Genomic DNA, 19693 nt, shown 5'->3' on the forward strand with positions numbered 1-19693 from the left:
GTGGGGGTGGGGGTGGGGGTGGGGGTGGGAAGGGGCGGGGTTGGAGGTGGGGGGGTCCCCACTCCTGCGGCTGCGGGCGTCTAGCAGTCGCCGTCTGTGTGTTCTTGTCTTTCTGGCTATAGGTCTCTATCTATCTTTGTGTCTAACTCTGTGTCTCTCTGAGAGATGTCCGGAGAGATGTCTCTGAGTTTCTCTCTGTCTGTCTCTGTCTCTGCCTCGACCTCTCTATCTGCCCTCACCGTCTCTTTGCCTCTCACGAACTTTTTGCCTCTGGAGTGCAGTCTGCTTCTCAGTCTGTCCCCAAGGGAAGCAATTCCAGGGCTCCCTGGGGTCGCTAGGGTGCGGGTTCGAGTCCTGACTCCCACTTCCTCGCCGGGTGACCTTGACCACGCACTTCCCCTCTCTGAGCCGTTTCCTCCTTTGAGAGGGACGCACCCAGGGCCGGGACGGTCCTGGCCGGAGCCTAGCACTGTCCGTGGGCCGGCCCTGCCCCCACCGCCGCCTCCCCGGTGCCTCCCCGGCGGGAGGTCTGAACTGCGCCCGCGGGCGGCGCGCGCTGGGGGCCCTCAGTGACACACTGCGCGCGTCCCCCCCGCGAGGTCCCGGCGCCCAGCCCGCGCCGCCGGCGCCGGGAATCCTGAAAAGCCAGAGAGAAAGAGACGTGGCAACAGAGATCGTGAGAGACCAAGGGAAAGAGAGACAGACAGATAGCAAGAGACGCAGAGACTCGCGAGCCTTGGAGCGACCGAAGTCCAGGGCGGCGCGCGCGCGTGTGCGTGTGTGTGTGTGTGCGTGTGTGTGTGCGCGTGTGTGTGTGTGTGTGTGTGTGTGTGTGTGGAGTCTGGCTTCCCCTTCTCCCCCACATCCCCCTCCCAGGCCGGGCGGGGCTGATGGGTGAGGAACAGGCCCGGCGGGTTGGGGGACGTGACTCAGGCTAGATCTGGGGGAGGAGGGACGGAGGCGGGCTTCTCCCGGGTCCCCTCCCCTGCTGCCGTTCTCTCCACCCCAGGGCGGGGCCCCGGCGGCGAGGGGCTTTCCCGGATTTCCCTGGGGGCGGGGCCGTCGCTGGGGTTGAGTCCGGGTCACTGAGCTGCAGGAGGCCTAGGGGGAGGCTTTGGGGACATGGGGGGCAAGGGGATGGGGGCTGCACCCCAGGTCTGTGCAGGCCACACGTAGGTTCTCTCTGTGCGTCTCCCCACATCTCTGCAGTTCTGCCCCTCACCCCTGGCCTCCCTCTAGCTGTTTTTTTGTCTCCCTATGTCTGTCTGTGTATCTATCTCCCAGGCAGCGTCTCTCTGGGACCCTGAGATTGGGCGTGGGGCCCTTGTCCCCAAGAAGGGACTTTGTGGGGACTCGGCGTTCCACCCCAGTGGATCATTAGCCCGGGGTGTGAGGAGCAGCTGTGGACAGAGAGAGGCCTGGCCTCTTCCCCATTCTTTCTGCCTCTCTCTGGGTCTTCCTCTCAGCCCCCTGTAATGGGGGAACATCTCAGGGCAAGACCTGAGTTCAAATGCCACCTCCACTCCTTGCTTCCCTGGGACCTCAGACAAGTCCTCTTGGGACTTGGTTTGTTTTTCTGGCAAGTGGGGCTGATGTCAACCCCTGCCTCTCAGTGTTGTGGGGGCTACAAGAGGAGAGGTTGGAAGTCTGGGTGCAGTTGTCCCTGCCCACCCAGCCTTCACCTCTGGGGACTTTGAAACAGGAGAGGAGTGGGATGCAGAGCATGACCCCATAGTACAGAAAAGGGAAGCTGAGCCTGAGAGGGGCGGGGTTCATCAGGTTGGTGACCCTAGGAGGTGGGGTTGGAAGGCCACCCAAGGCCCTCCCACCTGCAGCATCCTGTGGCAGGTGGAGGATGGATGGCTCTGGGCCCGGGCGGGCCTGGGAGGGGCACATCTGGGTTTGGCCCAGTGGGGGCTTGGAGGGGCTGAGGGAGAGGGCGCTGGTGGGTCCCTCTGAGGATGGGTGAGGGGTAAAAGTGCCTGAGGGAGGAGGGCCTGAAGGGGAAAGCCAGTCCGAGAGAGCAGTACCTGGTACAGGGAGGGGAGGGGGTCTGAGGGAGGGGGCATGGGCTGAGAAAGTCTGAGGACAGTGGCTCTGAGAGAGGAGAGAGCTGGGGGAAAAGGGTCTGAGGGAAGAGATTTGGTGAGGGCCTGAGGGTGGAGGTGAATTCTGAGGAAGAGGGTCTGAGGGTCTGAGGGTGGAGGGCAGTTGGAAGAGGGCCTCCTTGGGGGTGAAGAGCAGAGGGGCGGGATTGGGGAACCAGCAGGGACTCAGGGGAGGGAAGAAAAGGGAGGCCTGGAGTCAGCCCCGCCCTGTAGCTGTCTCTAATTTCCCAGAATCTTCTGCTGCTCAGGAAAGTCCCAGCTCCCACAGCCGCCTCCCTCAGTGTCGGGAATGGAGGATGCGGAACCAGGATGGTTACCCCCTCCTTTCCCCCCCTGACTCCCTGCAGCCCAGGTGGGGAGGACTAGGGTCTCCCCTCTCTGGGCCTTGAACTGTGGAGGCCCCTTGCTGGCAGGGGCAGCCCCTGGATGAGTCCCAGAAACTTCCCAGAGAAGGCCCGGAAGTCCTGCTTGGTGTCTAACCACTTTCCCTTATGCAAGCTGCCTTTTGTACCTGCTCAGATCTCCTCCTCCCTCTGACTGCTTCTTTCTCCCTTGTCCTCTGCCCAAACCCCCTGGTTGTACACGTTCAAGGTCCCAAGAGGAAAATGAAGTCCCAGCTATAAGGCTGTGAGTCCAGGGGCAGCTTTCTTGCTCTTGGGGCCTCAGTTTCCCTTTTTAAGAGGAGAGGATAGGGCTGGGCCTTGTCCTGCTTTGCTTCTGGCTGAGGCCTGAGTGCAAGTCCTGTCTCTCATTTTCATTAGTGTAATGACTTCGCTGCACAGAGTCTCAGCTATCCCTAAAACAGCCTGACGCATAAAACATTCCGTGGAGGAGAGAATGCCTCCATCCTACAGGGCCTCGTGCATAGAAAAGTGCTCTCAGTGTGGCTGCCATTGTTCTTGTTCCCCTTATAGCCGTAGGAATAACAATAATTATTATTATCATCAATTAACCCAAATTTTCAACAGCAGGACTCATTTCATTAAGGAAATTAGGATTCACCTGGTGGGCTTAGAGACATGGGCTTGGGCCCTGGCTCTGTCATGTGTTCGCTGTGTGACCTTGGATAGGTGGCTTTCCCTCTCTCTGTCTTTGTTGGGCCTTTAGAGATGTAGATGATAATAGCTCCTGCCTAGCAGGATTGTTGAGCAGATGAAGTGAGACGAGGTGTGAAGAAAGAAAGAAGAAAGAAAGAAAGAAAGAAAGAGAGAGAGAGAGAGAGAGAGAGAGAGAGAGAGAGAGAGAAAGAAAGAAAGAAAGAAAGAAAGAAAGAAAGAAAGAAAGAAAGAAAGAAAGAAAGAAAGAAAGAGTGATAGCCATTCTTGTCTCACATTGCCTGCCTTGACCCATCAGGCCAGGCCTTCTTTCCGCCCATAGATGAGATAAGGCCCCATTCACTCTGGGCCGAGCTCCCACTAGGAATTGGTGCGTAATCCTCTTGACACCTTGTGAGGAAAATTCAACTAAAACCTCCATTTTACAGAGCAGGAAACAAGAGCAAGGAGTGAGGTCAGCGCCTGGAGTTGTACTGCGAGGGCCAAGATTTTAAACCAGGTCTCTGTGACCCCAGCGCCCTGGCTGCCACACCCGCTGAACTGGGAGGGGTGGTCTTTAGTCCCAGAGACCGCAGGCCTTCCCTCCCAGCTCCATTCTAGACCCTTATTCCCTGGGAAGGAGCGTTCAGACGCAAAAACTGAGGCACAGAGTGGCAAAGTCCTGTGCCCAAGAGCACCTTTGAAGATTAGCATGGTCCACACCTCCAGGCACAGGGACAGGGAGGGTGGAGCAGATAGATGGAGCACTGCCACGGGAGAAGACAAGAGACTTCAGAGAGGCTCAGGGAGAGCAAGTAAATTTCACAGACAGGAAGACAGACACTGTGAGCCCCGATGGGAAGGGACTAGTCCAAGGTCACACAGCCTCCCATCTGGGCTCTGGGCTGGAAGACCAGTCTGGGTCTGCAGATAGCTCTGCTCCCCAGGGCTGTCCCTACCCCACCCTCAGGGGTGAATGCAGGCCAGCTTCCTGGAGCATGGATTACACCTCCTGGTCCCTCCCCCCCCTGGGGCCTTGGCAGCTGCTGGTACCTCGGTACCAAGCAGGATCAGCCCAGTTGGGGACTAGGCCAAGACAATCTTCCCCTTTCTCCTTCTTGCTGGGTCTGCACGCACGCTGCTGAGTCAGAGGATTGCAACATCCTGCTTTGGGACTGGACACCCTGTCCCCTACCCCCACACAGTGCCTTGATCAGACAGGGCTGATGCAGTGGGAGGGGGGTGTCTAGGAAGGTCAGGTGTAGGGCAGAGGATACCAGCAAGGTGACGGTGGACAGTCAGGCAGTATAAAGCTGGGCCTCAGTGTCCTCATGTGTCAATGGGGCTCACTGTCTAATTGTGTGGGTTTGAGTCCCAGCTCTGCTTTGTGATTCCGGGCAAATGACTTACCCTCTCTGAGCCTCAGTTTTCTCATCTATAAAATGGGAGCAAAAATAGTGCAAGCCTCATGGGGTTGTTGTGAGGGTCAGATGAGCTAACACACATTGGCACAGAGTAAGTTATCAATAAATGGAAGATATTATTTTTAACCAATTGCTATTATTAATCTAGAGACGAGAGTGACCGCCACTGAGGCACACTGCTTGGATCCCCCTTCAAGAAAAGACTTGTGGCCCAGCTGCCAGTCGTGGGGATGCCTGACAGCCTCCTACAGTTGGCTCCTTCAAGGTCTGCCTCAGCTTGCCAGTCAGGGACACAGTCTCCTGGGCAGCCTCTGGCCACTGACTGAGCCAGACAGAGTAGGAGGCTCTGGCACTTCTGCCCAACCGTGGAATTCCTCTAGTGGGCAGGCAGTCTTTGCTTCAGGGGTTCTCCCTGAGCTGGCATTGTGGCCCGATGGCTCCCCACACCCAATCCTGTGTACCCCTTCCCTTTCTCATGTGTCATTCCTCATAAACCTATGGTCCTCTTAACTCACCTAAACATCTGCTTTTTGGAGGATCCAGCCAGTGACAATGGTCATTGGAGTCAGACATCCTAAGTGTGAGTATGGGCTCTGCCTGGGTGGCTTTGGAGTGGCACCTGATCTCTCTGGGCCTCAGTTTACCCCTTTGAGCCATTAGAATAGTAACATGGTGGCTGAGAGGATCCAGTGAGTCAGTAGTAAAGCCTTTGGCACAGTAACCTGGCACAGATGCAGGTGCCCGCCCTTGGGGAGGGAGCCGGGCCTGGGGCTCCCTTCCACTCTTCCAGTTTGCAGTTGTGTCTGCAGGCAAGGGATCTGCCCTCTGAGCCTCGTCAGTGAAGTGGGGGATGGACCCCTCCATCCCACAGTGGGACACCCCTGGCAGGCCTAGCACTGTGGCACCAGTGACTGCCATGAGGGGCTGGGACAGGGGTGGGAGGTGGGTAGGAATCTGCAGGGTGGGCATGTCTGACCTCCTGAGGCCCTGGTCTTGGGCTGAGAAATAAAGGGAAGTCCCAGGGCTGGGAAACTGCGGTGTCGTCCTGGAGAAGTTCCCCGATTCTAGGACACACCACAGAGGTGAGGAGGGGGAGCCCCTGACTGCTCACCCAGTTGACAAGGGAGGAGGGAGAGTGTGGGACAGAAGGCTGCCTCCCTCATCAGACCAGAGCTTCCCAAAGGTGGGAGGCAGGCCTCCACCATCAGACTGGGAGGTCCCTGAGGGAGGGACAGGCTCCCATCATCCTAGGGACTCCTTGCGGGGACTGAACTGGGTTCTGCCTCCTCCATCAGATCAGACGCTCCCTGAGAACAAGGGCGTGTCTTCTCCACAGATTAGAGATCTCTAACTGTGGGTGATGCTCTCCCAGCTGGACTTGCGACTGGGAACTCCCTGGGGTGGGCGGCTGGGGCAGGCCTCTCCCTAGACCAGGAGTTCCCTGAAGACGAGGCAGGGGCTTCCCTCGTGGGTCTGGGAGAGTGGCTCTCAATTGAGGGGGACAATTTTGTGCCCCTCTCAGGAGACATTGGGATGAGTATTAGACTAGACCAGAGCTTCCGGAGATAGCAAGCATGCCTCTACCATCCATGCTAAAGCTCCCCGAGGGTGAGTGTGGGTCCTGCCTCCTCCCTCAGACTAGCTCACTGACTTGTGTAGCTTGAATCAATCATCACACTGGGGACACTGAGAGTGAGATGATCTTGACCCCAGTAGGAAAGTGTGAGCTATGAGTTACCCAGGAGCTAGCCGGTGCCTGCCTGCCTCCTTCATAAGTTTAGTGCTTGCTTCTTGGGCCTTAAGTTGGGGAAGCACGCCTCTGCCATCAGCCCAGTCACTCCCTGAGCTGGGGCAAACCACCCCAGTGAACCAGAGCACAGAGCCCAGCCCCAAGGAAGGGACAGCACCTTACCTGAAAAGCCTGTCTTTTCCCTGGAAGTCTGTGCCTCCCCAGCCCGAGGCCACAACCTCCACTGCGGCCACCAGAACCTAAAAATACAGATGCAAAAGTCCCCTAGGCTCCTGGGAAAGCCGAGGTCACGCCAGGCCCTTCCTCATCTGGGCCTGGGCTGCACTGGACTCACCTCCCTGGTCCCCCAAGCGCTGCCCCAGTCAGGGCCATCCCTGCCCGCCAGCACCTGCCTACAAGAGTGAGGACCAGGTGGGCGTGTCTCCACTACCCCATCTCTTGGAATCCGGGGGAAATTCAGGAGCCACCCCTGCATTGCTGCCCGCCAGCTGCAGCCACCCTGGGCAGGCTCGGTTTGCATCGGGCAGCGCGGGGCTGGCGCCATTGGCGAGCTTGTGTCCCGCACGCAGGGCCTGGCTCTGGGCTGGCTGGCGGGAGGCCGGGAAATGGGAGCTCTTACTGTCATACTCTGCAGGAGGCGGTGGCAGTGTCTCCTTTGGACATTACCCACCTCTGAACTTGTCCCTCTGGCCTCCTGTGGTCACACAGTCACAGCACATTTGCTCACTTCTGGGAAAATCAAATTGTATTGTGTGTTTCAGACCCCAAGTTCTCCTCTTGTGGGTTCCTGCCGCACCCTCCAGTCTCCAGGCTCAGGAACTTTGCCCCCTGGAGAACCCAGCCATCTGAGGAACAGAGAGATGTGGGAACATGGGATGAAAAAATATATTTAAAAATTATGAAACGTCACGTGGAGAATTGCATAAAATACAATGTTCCATTTCACAAACTATTGTAAAAGGGATAGTTAGGCTCAGATAAAGAGTGTTGCCAGTTCCTCAGGAGCCCCTTCATGTCTCTTTCTTTTCTTTAATAATTTTTATTTATTGATTTTAGAGAGAGACAGGAATGGAGAGAGAGAGAAACACTGGTTTGTTGTTCGATGCATTGCTTAATCCTGTCTGTGTCCTCATGGGGCTCAAAGCCGAAACCTTGTCATATCAGGACGATGCTCTAACCAACTGAGCTACCCCACCTCTTTCAGATCACCCCCCTTGCCTTCCCCTCCAGGTCACCCATATTTTTTTGTGCTTCATCGCTCTTCTTTATACTTTTCCTACCTAGGAAGACACACCTGACCACTACGATTTTGAGTTTTTAATAAAGAGAGTCCTACAGCACAACCCCTTGGATCTGGCTTCTCCACTCAGTTTTATGCTATCCGAGTTCATTCATATTCCAGCATCGACTGGAGTGTGTCCATTTCTGTTGCTGTGCCTAGATATGGCACAGTTTATGAATCCGTCCTCCTGCTGATGGGCACGCGAGTGCTTTCCAGTTTCCGACCCTTAACCAGTGCGGGTGCTGGGCACAGGCGCGTGCCCGGCCAGCTGTGGCAGACTCGGCCCGGGTGCCATGCGCTGCACCAACTTCCCCCATCTCCGAGGCTCGCTCTGAGTTCTATTTGCCCCACACTTCTGCCAGCACTGGATCTGGCCAGATTTTTCTTCTCTCTCTCTCTTTTTAAAAAATATGTTTTATTGATTTGAGAGAGAGAGAAAGGGAGGGAGAGACAGAGAGAAAGGTCAATCGGCTGCCTCCTAACTGGCGATTAAGCCCGCAACCCGGGCATGCGCCCTGCCAGGGAATCGAACCCGTGACCTTTCAGTGCTCAACTGACTGAGCCACACCGGCCAGGGCTGGCCAGACTTTTAAAATACGAGTCACACCCTAGTTAGTTTGGCTCAGTGGTTAGAGCGTCAGCCTTTCGGACTGAAGGGTCCTGGGTTTGATTCCGGCCAAGGGCACATACCTCGGTTGCAGGCTTGATCCCCGGCCCAGGTCGGGGTGCATGGGGGAGGCAACCACTCGATGTGTCTCTCTCACATGGGTGTTTCTCTCTCTCTCTCTGAAAATCGATGGAAAAAATATCCTCAGGTGGGGATTAAAAAAAAAAAAAAGAAAAAGAAAATAGGAGTCATCCTGGGCTGTGTGCATGGGTCCCATGGCGGTTCTCATTTGCAATTCCTGGCCCAATAATGAGGTTGGGCACTTTCCCCGGTGTCCCTTGTCCACTTGAATCCAAGCGTAACAGAATCTTTAGGACAAAAGAGTCTAGAACCTTAGACTCTTCGGGGCAAAGAATTCTACTAGAGTCCTGGACTTTTAGAACCCCGTGCCTCAGTTTCCTCATTTGTGTAATGGGGCTAATACAAGTCTCTATCTCAGAGGGCTGACGTCAGGATTAAGCGAGTGATAGGGTCACCTCTAGAATGGAGCCTGGCGCACAGTGTACTCAGTAAACGTGGCTTTCCCTACGGCAGGAATGTCATCTGTTTTGTTCTTTTCTGTATCCTTAGCACCTAAGACAGGAAAAAGCCTCAGTAAATATTCACTGAATGAATGAGGCTTGGAATCACAGGGTCAAAGAAGCTTGTAATCGTAGAGTTTTAGGAGCAGAGACTAAGAATTTAAGAAACGATGACTGATCAGGCCAGAGAGTCTTAGGAACTGACGGGTGACAGCAATGCACCCTCAGCAAACCTCAAACCCAGCCTCAGGATTGTAAAAATAAGGAAGCTCCGTGGCTGGACTGAGACAACAAGGCCTCTCTCACCCTATGGAGCTGCCCTGCCTTGCTCACCCTGCGGCATCCACTCTCCCCCCCCCCCCCTCCCGCCTTCCTGCGCACGTGGATGGATTCTGAAGCTGGAGAAGTCCAGGGAGAAAGTCCAGCCCCTGTCTGGAGGCCCTGCACCAGGCACCACCCTCCCTCCTGCCTTATCTCCCGCTCTGCCCCCACCCACGCCCCTTTAACTTCAGCCTCAGAAAATATGCCTCTTGCTCTGAGATCTAAATCAGGGCACACAGTAGGTGTTCAATAAAAATATCAGGTCCAGGCTCTGGCAGCCTCTCCTCCAGGGAGCCCTCCCTGATTTCTCACCATTGGCAGGGCCTGGTGTCCCCTCTGGGTTTTCCAACCATTCTGGGATGTCACTATCTGGGGGCAGCTCAGGCTCCCCTGTGTGTGAACCTGTGAGGGCAGGCCCTGGGTTGTCACTGCTGCGTATAAACAGACACTGTCCCAAACAGTTGAGACCTCAGGGAATGGGTCTGTCAGGCCTGTCTGACTTTTGAAAGAGGCTCACTTACAATGCTCTGAATTGTGCCCCCTGATGCCATCCCTCTGGGGCCCAGGGATGGCTCTATTTGCTTTTCTAGGTCAACCAAGGAGTGCCCAGTGGTTCAAAGGGACTCGGGGACTCAGGTAAGGCCTGACAGTGCTCAGCTTGGGACCTGCCCTGCTCAGACACAGGGGCCATTGTCAGCAGCTCAAATCTGTCACCAGTTCCACCCTGAAGGCTCATAAGGCACTCCTGTTTGGTTTGTAAACTTTGCTTGTGTGCACCCACCGTGAGACCTGAGACCTCAGCAGCCACCATGGATGCGAATTCCCTCCTCCCCCATCTCCCTCCTCCTTTATTCAAGACACAGAGAGGTTAGGGGCTTTGCCTAAGGTCACTCAGCCAGGGAAGAGGAAGGGGAGGTGAAATTTGAAAATCAACTTTATTGAGGTACAATGCACCTACAATAAAACACACCCATTGTAAGTGTGAACTTTGGATGAGTTCCGATAAAAGTTTAGAGTCATCTAATCATATCACAGTCAGATAGAGATCATTTCCATCGCCCCATATTACCTGCCCCTGTGCCCTTTGTAGTCAAACCGTCTCCGCATTCCCAGTCCCCGGCAGCCACTGATTTGTTATTTTAATCAAAAAAAGTTATTGATTTGAGAGAGAGAGAAACATCGACCCGCTACTGCACTTACTTAGGCATTCACTGGTTGACCCCTGCATGTGCCCAGACCGGGGATCGAACCCGAAACCTTGGCATAACAGGACAATGCTCCAACCAACTGAGCTACCTGGCCAGGGCTGATCTGTTTCTTTAAAAATTTATCTTTATTGTTGAAAGTATAACAGATATCCCCTTTTTTTCCCCCACTGATCCCCTCCACCACGCCCCCGAGGGTTGATCTGTTTTTTAAAAAAACCTCTCTAGTGCCCGGCTGGCGTGGCTCAGCGGCTGAGCATCCATCTGGGATCCAGGAGATCGCGGCTCGATGCCCGGTCAGGGCACAGGCCCGGGTTGGGGGCCTGATCCCTAGCGGGGGGCGTGCAGGAGGCAGCCGATCCATGACTCTCATCATCGATGTTTCTCTCTCTCCCTCCCTCTCCTTTCCTCTCTCTGAGATCAATAAAGATATAAATATATAAAAAAATCTCTATAGTGTTCACCCCACCCCCAGAATGTCCTAGAAATGGGATGATACAGGATGTAGCCTTAAAAAAATCATAAAACAAACAGAAGCCTCACAGGCAGTCGCACTCACTCTTTTTGGTGGACTGCGCTATAGCTTGTGACACCTGTGCCGCTGCGTGGCCACCCCCGGAACCCAAATAAGCATGATTTTCACCGCCTCCCGACCATCCCCTTCCCCCACTCCAGCCCTGCAACCGCCAATCTGCGTTCTGTCCCGCCGGGTGGCCTTTCCCAGCGTCTCACCAAGGGAATAGGGTAGGCTCCGACTCTGGTTTCACTCAGCTGCATGCACTTGAGAAGTGTCCCCGCTGTCATATCTGTAGCTTGTCGCTCTTCACTGCTGCATAATGTTCCACGGCGTGGGTGGCCCGCCCTTCGCTCCTCCGTCGCCCAGCTGGAAAAGGTTTGGCATGTTTCCAGTTGTTGGCACTTGCGAACAGGGCTGCCGTGGACAAGCTCGGACATGTTTTTGTGTGACCAGAGGTGTGCACTTGTCTTGGGCAAGTTCCCAATAATGAAGTTGCTGGGTCATGGGAGGGGCGTGTGTTTAACCTTGGGGGACCTGGCCAGCTGTCTGCCCAGGGGGCCCCTCTGGGCTGCGTGCCACCAGCAGCCGGGGTTGCAAAGCTGCTCTGGGGACCTGGGCCGGAAAGACAGGTCTGGGCCCCTGGCCGCTGAGCCACACGGCTCCTGGAAGAAAGATTGCGACAAAAGGTCTCTCCACCTTAGTCACCACGCAAGCAGCTGCTGAAAAAACCAAAAGAATGAGCGCTGGCCGGTGTGGCTCAGTTGGTCGGAGCGTCGCCTTGTGCACCGAAAGGTTTCAGGTTCGATTCCCAGGCAGGGCACACACCTAAGCTGTGGGTTCAATCCCCGGTCAGGGAGAGCACGGGAGACAACCGATCAAGGTTCCTCTCTCACGTGGATGTTTCTCTCTCTCTCCCTGCCTTTCTCTCCAAAACACAATAAAAACATATCCCTGGGTGGGGATTTTAAAGAAAGAATGAATGAGGAAGGACTCCCTGGGCTGATGGGGTGTGATCTCCCAGATGCACTGCTGGGGGAAATACAGAACAGGGTAAGAGGGGTGTCACTGGCGTAAAGAGGGGACAGGGGAAGAGTGTGCGTATCTATTTTCTCGTTTGTGTATAAACTGTTTCTAGAATAAAACAGAGCGAAACTGGGAGGGGGAGCAGGACTGGAGAGGGGGCGAGCAGCGGGGTGGCGGCGGGTAGGCAGCTATCATTTCCATTTTGTGCCTTTTGGATTTTGAGACTTGTGAACGTCTTTCCTCTTTGATACAAATACCTACAATCCATTCGCTCCACCAACAGGTATTTCAGGCCTTGCCCTGATGGTAAACAAATACGGTTCTGCCCTTGGGAAGTCAGAGTGCAGCTCTGGAGACAGACTGTGAGTAAAACAAGGAAAGTAGACACAGTGGCACGTATTTGTTGCAGAGAAAAATAAAGCTAGCGAGGGACTGGGGGGAGGAGAGTGGGGAGGGGTTTAAAATCTTTAAAAAGAAATCCAGTGGCCAAGGGAAGGCCCTCTAAAGAGCGATATTTGGGCAGAGACGTGAATGAAGGGGGTGAGAGCAGGAGCCATGCGGACATCTGGGGAACAGTGTTCTTAGCTGTGGGCACAGCATGTGCAAAAGCCCTGAGGTGGTTTGAATTGTGTTTGAGGCGAACATGGTTGGAGCAGAGTGAGTAGGCAGGAGATGGGGGTGTGTGTTGAGGAGATCGTTTGGGTCTTGTGGGCCACTACAGGTGCTTTGGCGTTTACTCAGAAGGAGATGGGAGCCATGGAGGGTTCTGAAAAGGGGTGGGCTGTGATCTGACTTAGGTTTTAACAGGTTCCTCTGGCTGCATGTGGAGGTTAGGAGCCTAGTGAGGAGGTGACCACATGGTCTGGGCTGTAGGTGATGCAATAGTGGCGGGACCCAGGTGGGGAGTTGAGCTGACAAGTGGCTGGGTTCAGAGGCTATTTTGAAGGTAGACGCCCCAGTAAATCTTACTCCTACCCGTGGCAGGGAGTGAGCAGAGAGGTACAGGGGACCAGGAGAAGGAGGAACGAGAGGACTAGGCCTGGTTTGCGGAGATCAGGGAAGACTCCCTGAGGCCCTGCTGTTTTAGCTGAGGCCTGAAGTGGGTGAGGATGTGTTTGGAGGCGGAGAGCACAGGATCTCTTAGAAAACGGAAAGGAGACAAGCAGTGGTCAGGCTGCACAGTGCCCGCCAGGCCTGTGGCTGTCGTGCAGCCCTTGGGCTTTCTCTTGAGGGCACCAGGGAGCCATAGCAGATTCTGAGCAGATGTCAGGGTTGTGTAGGGAGACCAGCTGCCCAGCAAGAGAGCAGGTGGCTCAGGTTAGGAGCAGGTGGGAAGGGAAGTGGGTCAATTTCAGAGCTTGAGGAGGCAACCCTGGGGGAGGGGAATGGAGGGGTCCACGCTGACTTCCCAGGCCACTGTCCAAAGGGTTTCTCCTGCATGAACTCAGCGAGTCTTCACAACCACCCAGAGAAGAATCCCTGTTCCACAGCTGGGGAAACAGGCTTGGAGAAGCGGCCAGTTTCCAGGACCCAGGCCACAAGTCGGGAACTGAAGCTGAGAGATTCAAACCCAAACCCCACCTCTCTGTTCGAGGAAGGGACATGGGCCCTGCCCATCCCTCACCCTCCCAGACTTGAGGGCATGACCTCTTGGGAGTCCCCGGGTGGGGTAAGGCCGCCACTCCTTGCTCCCTCCCCGCCCTGAGCCCCAAGCCCAGCCTAGGACTTTAACTCTGGGCCACCAGCAGCAAGCACGCAGAGGCCCGTTGGGCAGAATTCCCCTACTCCTGGTGCCAGGGGAGTTACCCAGGGCGCAGGGAGGGTGGGGGCAGGTGCAGAGGGGGACAAAGAGGGAAGGGGAATATCTCAGCTTGCCAGGGCCCTGCTGTTTTGCTCCCCTGTGCCTCAGTTTCCCTCTTGGTAAACCTGGTGAGGCTCCTTCCATGGACTGAAGAAGGTCCAGAAAAGCTTTGCTAGGGTGGAGGACTCTTTCCCTCATGTCTGACGGGGAGACAAAAGTTTCCCCAGCCTGATGGGGGAGACAAGGAGCCCCAGCCTGCTGGGGAGGGACCATAAGGAGCCCTCACCAAGTCTGATGGAGCCAGACAGAGAAGATAAGTGCCAGCTCCATAGACATAGAACAAGCCTCTAGTTTGGATTTCCAGTCTGATGGAGGAGACAGGTAGCTCTAGTCTGAAGGGGGACACAAGGTGCTCCAGCCTGAGCTTCCAAGGTGACCAGAGATGAAGAACACGCCTGTTGCAGCCCAGCCAGCTCTTGGCCGGGGTTGGAGTGCCCCTGTATGCTTGACATCCCAGCTTCGGAGGGGGCCAGGACCAAGGGACAGAAAGGCAGCAGGCAGGGGGAACTTGCTCCTGTGCACCCAGCGGGGCAGGAAGTCTGGGCTCAGCCTGACCCCTCTTTCGGGGGCTCAAGCCTGGCTGGTGGTGTGCTGGCGCCACCTAGTGTCGCTGTGGGCCAGGCCTCCCATCAGAGCACCGGGACAGCTGAGCTCCCAGAAGACCTGGATGCAAGTCCCCCCTTCACTCTCCCCCAGACCCACCTGTGATTCTGTGACTTTGCTACACGCATCCTCCACGTGGCAGGCGGGCGGGGGGTGTTCTCCTGACTTGCAAGCCTACCCCTGCCTCTCCAGTGCCTTGGGAGGAAGTGCACACACAGGCGACAAAGCTGGCCTCTCTCGCCTCTGCCGAAGCGCCCTGTGCTTCAGCCGAGCAGTGAGCTGTTTCTGGAGCAAGTCATTCTCAGAACTTAGCTTTAGGCCTTTGCACAGGCTGTTCCATCTGGAACACCTTTCCCTGTCTCTTCCCCAGCATCTCTCTTAGTCTTCCCGCAGGTCTTGGAGTAGATGTCTCCTCCTCCAGAGCCCCAACCTGACTCCCTAGGTCAAGGTCACAGTCCTGCAGGGCTGTTGTAGTCACTACTCTATTGCCATAGGGCCTGACACTAACATACTCCACGGGTTGTTCGTTTATTTGAATGAATGAATGTGAATGAATGAATGCCAGGCTAAAGAGTTTGCAAGGGCAGCCATAGGAGAGTTTAATCAGGGGAGAGTCACGGTCAGATTTAGAAGCCCCCAAGTTCCCTCTTCACCCTGGGCCTTTGCACATGCTGTTCCCTCTCCCTGAAACATTTTTATTTATGTATTTATTTATTTGAATCCTCCCTGAGGATATTTTTCCATTGATTTTCAGAGAGAAAGGAAGGGAGAGAGAGAGAGAAACATCAGTGTGAGAGACACATTGATTAGGTTGCCTCCCGCACGCACCCTGACTGGGGCCGGGGATTGAGCCTGCAACCGAGGTACATGCCCTTTGCTGGAATTGAACCCTGGACCCTTCAGGCCAACGGCCGATGTTCTAACCACTGAGCAAACTGGCTAGGGCCCCTGGAAACATTTGCACCTATTAACTCCCACTCATCCAGCCCTCCCTGACCCCCAGCTGGGCCAGGTGTTCCCCTACCCACCCTGGGCTCCCTCATCTCAGCCTTGACCATGCTGGGTTGTCACTGTCTGTGATACTGGGCCCTGCGGGGACAGGGCTCGCTTCTGCCTACGCGTTGCTTTCTCCTCAGAGCTTACAGCAGAGACCTGGGCTTAAATCCTAACTTCCCCATTCAAGGAGCACCTTGGGTGAGTGGGGCTCCAGGAGGGGCCCCACTTTTCTCATGTGAAATGTGGAAAGAATTGGTCTCTCCTCCCCAGCTTCCCAGGGCTGTGGTGGGGCATCGAGGAGATGAGACCCTGAAGTCCTCAGCTGACCACATGCCGGGTGACTGTGGGTGATCCACTTCCCCTTTTGGGGTTCATCTGGCTGGATGAACAGGTGGCAGGGGCCCCATCCTGCTGGGACATTTTAGGAGGCCGGCGGGGCTTCCCAAGGAGGGAGGGTCAGGGACTGGCAGAGGGAAGAGATGTCCGCTGGGTTAGGGGAAAACCAGCCTTCCCCATCATAAAACGGATAGCCAGAGGGAAGCAAACAAGGCCGGCTCCGCCCTGGCGGGAGGGGAAGTTGGGGGAGAGGATAAGGGGCCCCTCGAGGTGGGTGAAAACCACAGTCCACGCTGGCTGCCAACTCTCCCTCCCCTCCCCCACTCGGAGCCTGCGGCCTGCAGCCTCGGGATGGCGGCGCTCAGGCCCAAAGCTTGCAGGCCCGTGACTCAGAAACCCTGAGACAGCAAAGCTGTTGAGTGTTGGGGTAATTTGCTACGCAGCGGTCTACAAATAAATAATATAACAGCTCTGAAATACGTGTTTTGTTAGCTTGTAGGGCGCCTCCTTATCATCACTAGCACTTCTACTATATACTGAGCACGGACTGTGTTCCAAGCACTGATTTAGGTGATGGATACACCAGCAGTGAGCAAAAGAGATAAAATTCCTGCCTCTCGGAGTTCACAGTCTGGCGGAGAAGACAGATAGTAAAGTGAGGAAAGGAAGCTATAACCGAGCCGGGTGGTCATAAGTGCTACAAAGAACAAGGCTAGACATTTGAACACAGGCCTGAGCCGAGTGATTCAGGGATCTAGGGGAAGGACATTCCTGGCAGAGGGAAAGAAAGGCTAGTGCAAAGGCCCTGAGGCAGGAGTTGCTTTTGTTCAAACAACAGCCTGGAGGCTAGTGTGGCTGGAGTGGAGTAAGAGCAGAAGGGTATGAACTGTGATTCAAAAGGGAGATAATTCCAGAAATGTGACCTTACCTGGGGAAGGGGGGGGGCTCGGTTTCTTTTTCTGAGGAACCGCCAGGCTGACACCTGCTCCTGAAGGTCACTGTGGGAACTCAGGGGGCTCCTGCCTGTGATCAGCAGCACAGGTGAGGCCCTTTGGCTGCCCTGGTCCCGTGCAATCTCGGGCGACGGGGTGGGGCCGGGATGCTCTCTCTGGGCTCCTCACTGTGCGCCAGGACAGGCTGGAGCTGGCCGGACTCCCTGCTTGGTTCCCAAAGTCTGGCCTTGGCACCCTGGTGCCAGGCACCCCCATCTCCTCTCACCCCTCTTCCCCCTTCCTGTTCATTCTATCCACTTTCTCCCTCCTCCTGCCTCTCTCACCCTCCTCCCCTCTCTTCATCCTGAATCAACATTCCAGCCCGGGGGAGAAAAACAGGGCAGATTTCCTTCCTCTCCCTGGCAGGGCTCCAGACAGTGACTGGACCATTGTGCGTTCTGGCCTCAAGGTCATTTCTGCCCCTACTCCCTGCCCTCCCCCCGCAGAAGGGTTACTTGAGAAAAGGCATCTAGGTGACAGGGGAGGAATGGGGCAGAGAGAGGCCCAGGCTGCCCTGGAGGCCCAGACTAGCTCCTAGGCATGGCTGCTGGAATCAGAGGGCCCCCGGCACCACCAGCTCTGTGGCTTTGAGGGGAGCCGGGGGAGCCGCTATCAGCCTCCTGGGTCACAGGAGGGCCCAAGGCTCAGCCTTCAGTCTGAAACCTGCTGTGATGCTGGGCCAGTTCCCGCCCCTCTCTGGGCTAATTCCTGGCCCCATACTTTTCTGAATGAGTGACCTTGGGCAAGTCACCTCCTCTTTTCCTTTTTCTATCAAACAGTCTCTGCACCTGGGTCCCCCAACTTCAGCTGACAAAAATCACTCAGGCTATTTCTTTTAAAAATTCAGCTTCCAGGTCCCTTTCCTGGAGAAGCAGATTTCCTGGGCCCTGTGTATTTTTTAATTGGCAGCTAGGAGGTTGGGGGAAGTCGGTCTCTTTTCAAAAGAATGAGGAACAAGTTAGAGAATCTGTGCTCAGAGCATGTTACCCCTGAACCCGAGATGATTAGCTTTGTGATTATAAAAGCTCATACACATTTATTATTTTTTCTTGTAAGGCGTTTTCAGCAATTACAATCTTCAAGAACAGCATGTATTTCATAAGGAGGCGAACCTGTGCGATAGGGTTAATTAGATCCCCCAGGAAGGAAGCATTGCAGAAAGATGGTGGGTTTTGGTTTTTCTATCTGCCTGTTGCCAAAAGCTAACAAACACCTCACTGGGGGTCAAAGGCCTTTACCAAGCATGTGCGTGCTAGATTCTTTGCTGTATTGACTCATTTAATCTTTTCAACAATACTAGGAGGTGGGCACTATTTTTATTTTTATTTTTATTTTTGTAAAATATTTTTATTAATTTTTTAGAAAGAGAGTGGAAGGGACAGGGAGAGAGAAACATTGATCAGCTGCCTCCTGCACGCCCCCTACCAGGGATTGAGCCCGCAACCCTGGCATGTGCCCTGACGGGGAATCAAACCGGCAACATTTAGGTGCACAGGACGATGCTCCGACCAACTGAGCCACACCTGCCAGGGTGATGGCCACGATTATTGCCTCATTTTCACAGGTGAGCAAAGGCAGTGCCCTCAGCTGCGGTGAGTGGCCAGTTCAGCTCCTTCTGGGCTCCTAGCCTGTGTCCCTAACCACCCGCTCTGCTGAGGAATGAGGGGAACTCACCAGCCAGCATCTCCCCACAGCAGCCGTGGAAACTGGGGCCTGTGCCTCAGTTTCCTCCCTATAAAAAGGAGGAACTGGCAGTAACTACTCATAAGGGTTGTTGTAGGAATTCATTGAGACAGTGCCTGACAAAATCAATGCCTGAGATACAGGAGCTATTATTATTTTGTGGTTATTCTGTGAAAGGAGGGAATTGGACAGCCTGGAGGATTCAGTCAAGGAGCCCAGAGATGTCTAGAGAGATGGGAGACTTGGTTTTGGGGACATCTGAACCACTACACCCTAAGGATACAGGATCTGGCTTGACCCAGAAACTTGAGCTGCCTCCTCTGTTGCTCCCTGCACCCCTCCCGCTGGCCTCATTCTGCAGAGCACAAAGCAAGACCCAGCTGAATGCAGCCCCAGTCTTTCCCAGTTCCCCGCTACCGTGGCTACGGCTCCTTCCCATTGGGCTTAGGTGAGAAAGGGTATTTTGTCCAGCTTGGGAGGCAGGAGTTCTAAGTTCTGGCGTCGCAGAGCCTGCCAACTGCCCACCTGGGATCCATTCTTCCTGTCCTCCCTGGTAGCAGGACCCTGGTGTTCTTTGGGGCGGCAGTGTACCCAGGAAAAAGACTCTGCTTCCCAGCCTCCCTTGCAGCTAGGATCACCACGTGACTAAGAGCTGGCCAATCAGATGTAAGTAGAAGTTGTAGGCTGGGACTTTGGGAAAGGTTCCCTAAAAGGGGCACAGTCCATAAGCTGGTGTGGGGCTCTCGTTGCTCTTTGGCCCCTTCTTTCTGCTTCCTGCCTGGGACATGGATGAGGTGCCTGCAGCTCCAGCCACCATCTTACACCATGAGGTGATGAAGAGAATGGAAGCCCCAAGCTAAGAACAATGGCAGAAAGATAGAAAGAGCTATGTCCCTAATGACACCACAGAGCCACCGTCCCAGCTTTGAACAATTTTTTTATGAACGCTTCTTTATGTGAGAGAGAAGGAAGCTACTCTTACATATACCAGTTCCTCTTTCGTCTTATGTTAGTTTTCTCTTTGTTGCTTGTGTTATTTCCAGTCTCTCCTACTGGCCACTAAAAAGAAATTCTAACTGATATAGCTGGGCTCTAGCCCTACATGTGTCACTGACTCTTATGTGAACTTGGAGGGGTGGGGAGATGATGCACCCCATTTCCCATTTGCGGGCTGAATAGTGTTGGGAGTATAGGGTCAAATCCATCCTCAGTTTCTAGGTGTGCTGTTGCCTGGAAACCTCTTATTAGAGACCACTGATTTAGGTAATAGCTTCCAAACTCTTAGTGCTCCCTAGCAGGGGACAGAGTCAGTGGAAAGGACTTTTGGCTCTCACCTTCCTTCATTGGCCAGAATTGGTCACATGGCCACC

This window comes from Miniopterus schreibersii (genome assembly GCF_964146895.1).
Source record: "Miniopterus schreibersii genome assembly, chromosome: 18".
In the NCBI taxonomy this organism is placed as follows: Eukaryota; Metazoa; Chordata; class Mammalia; order Chiroptera; family Miniopteridae; genus Miniopterus; species Miniopterus schreibersii.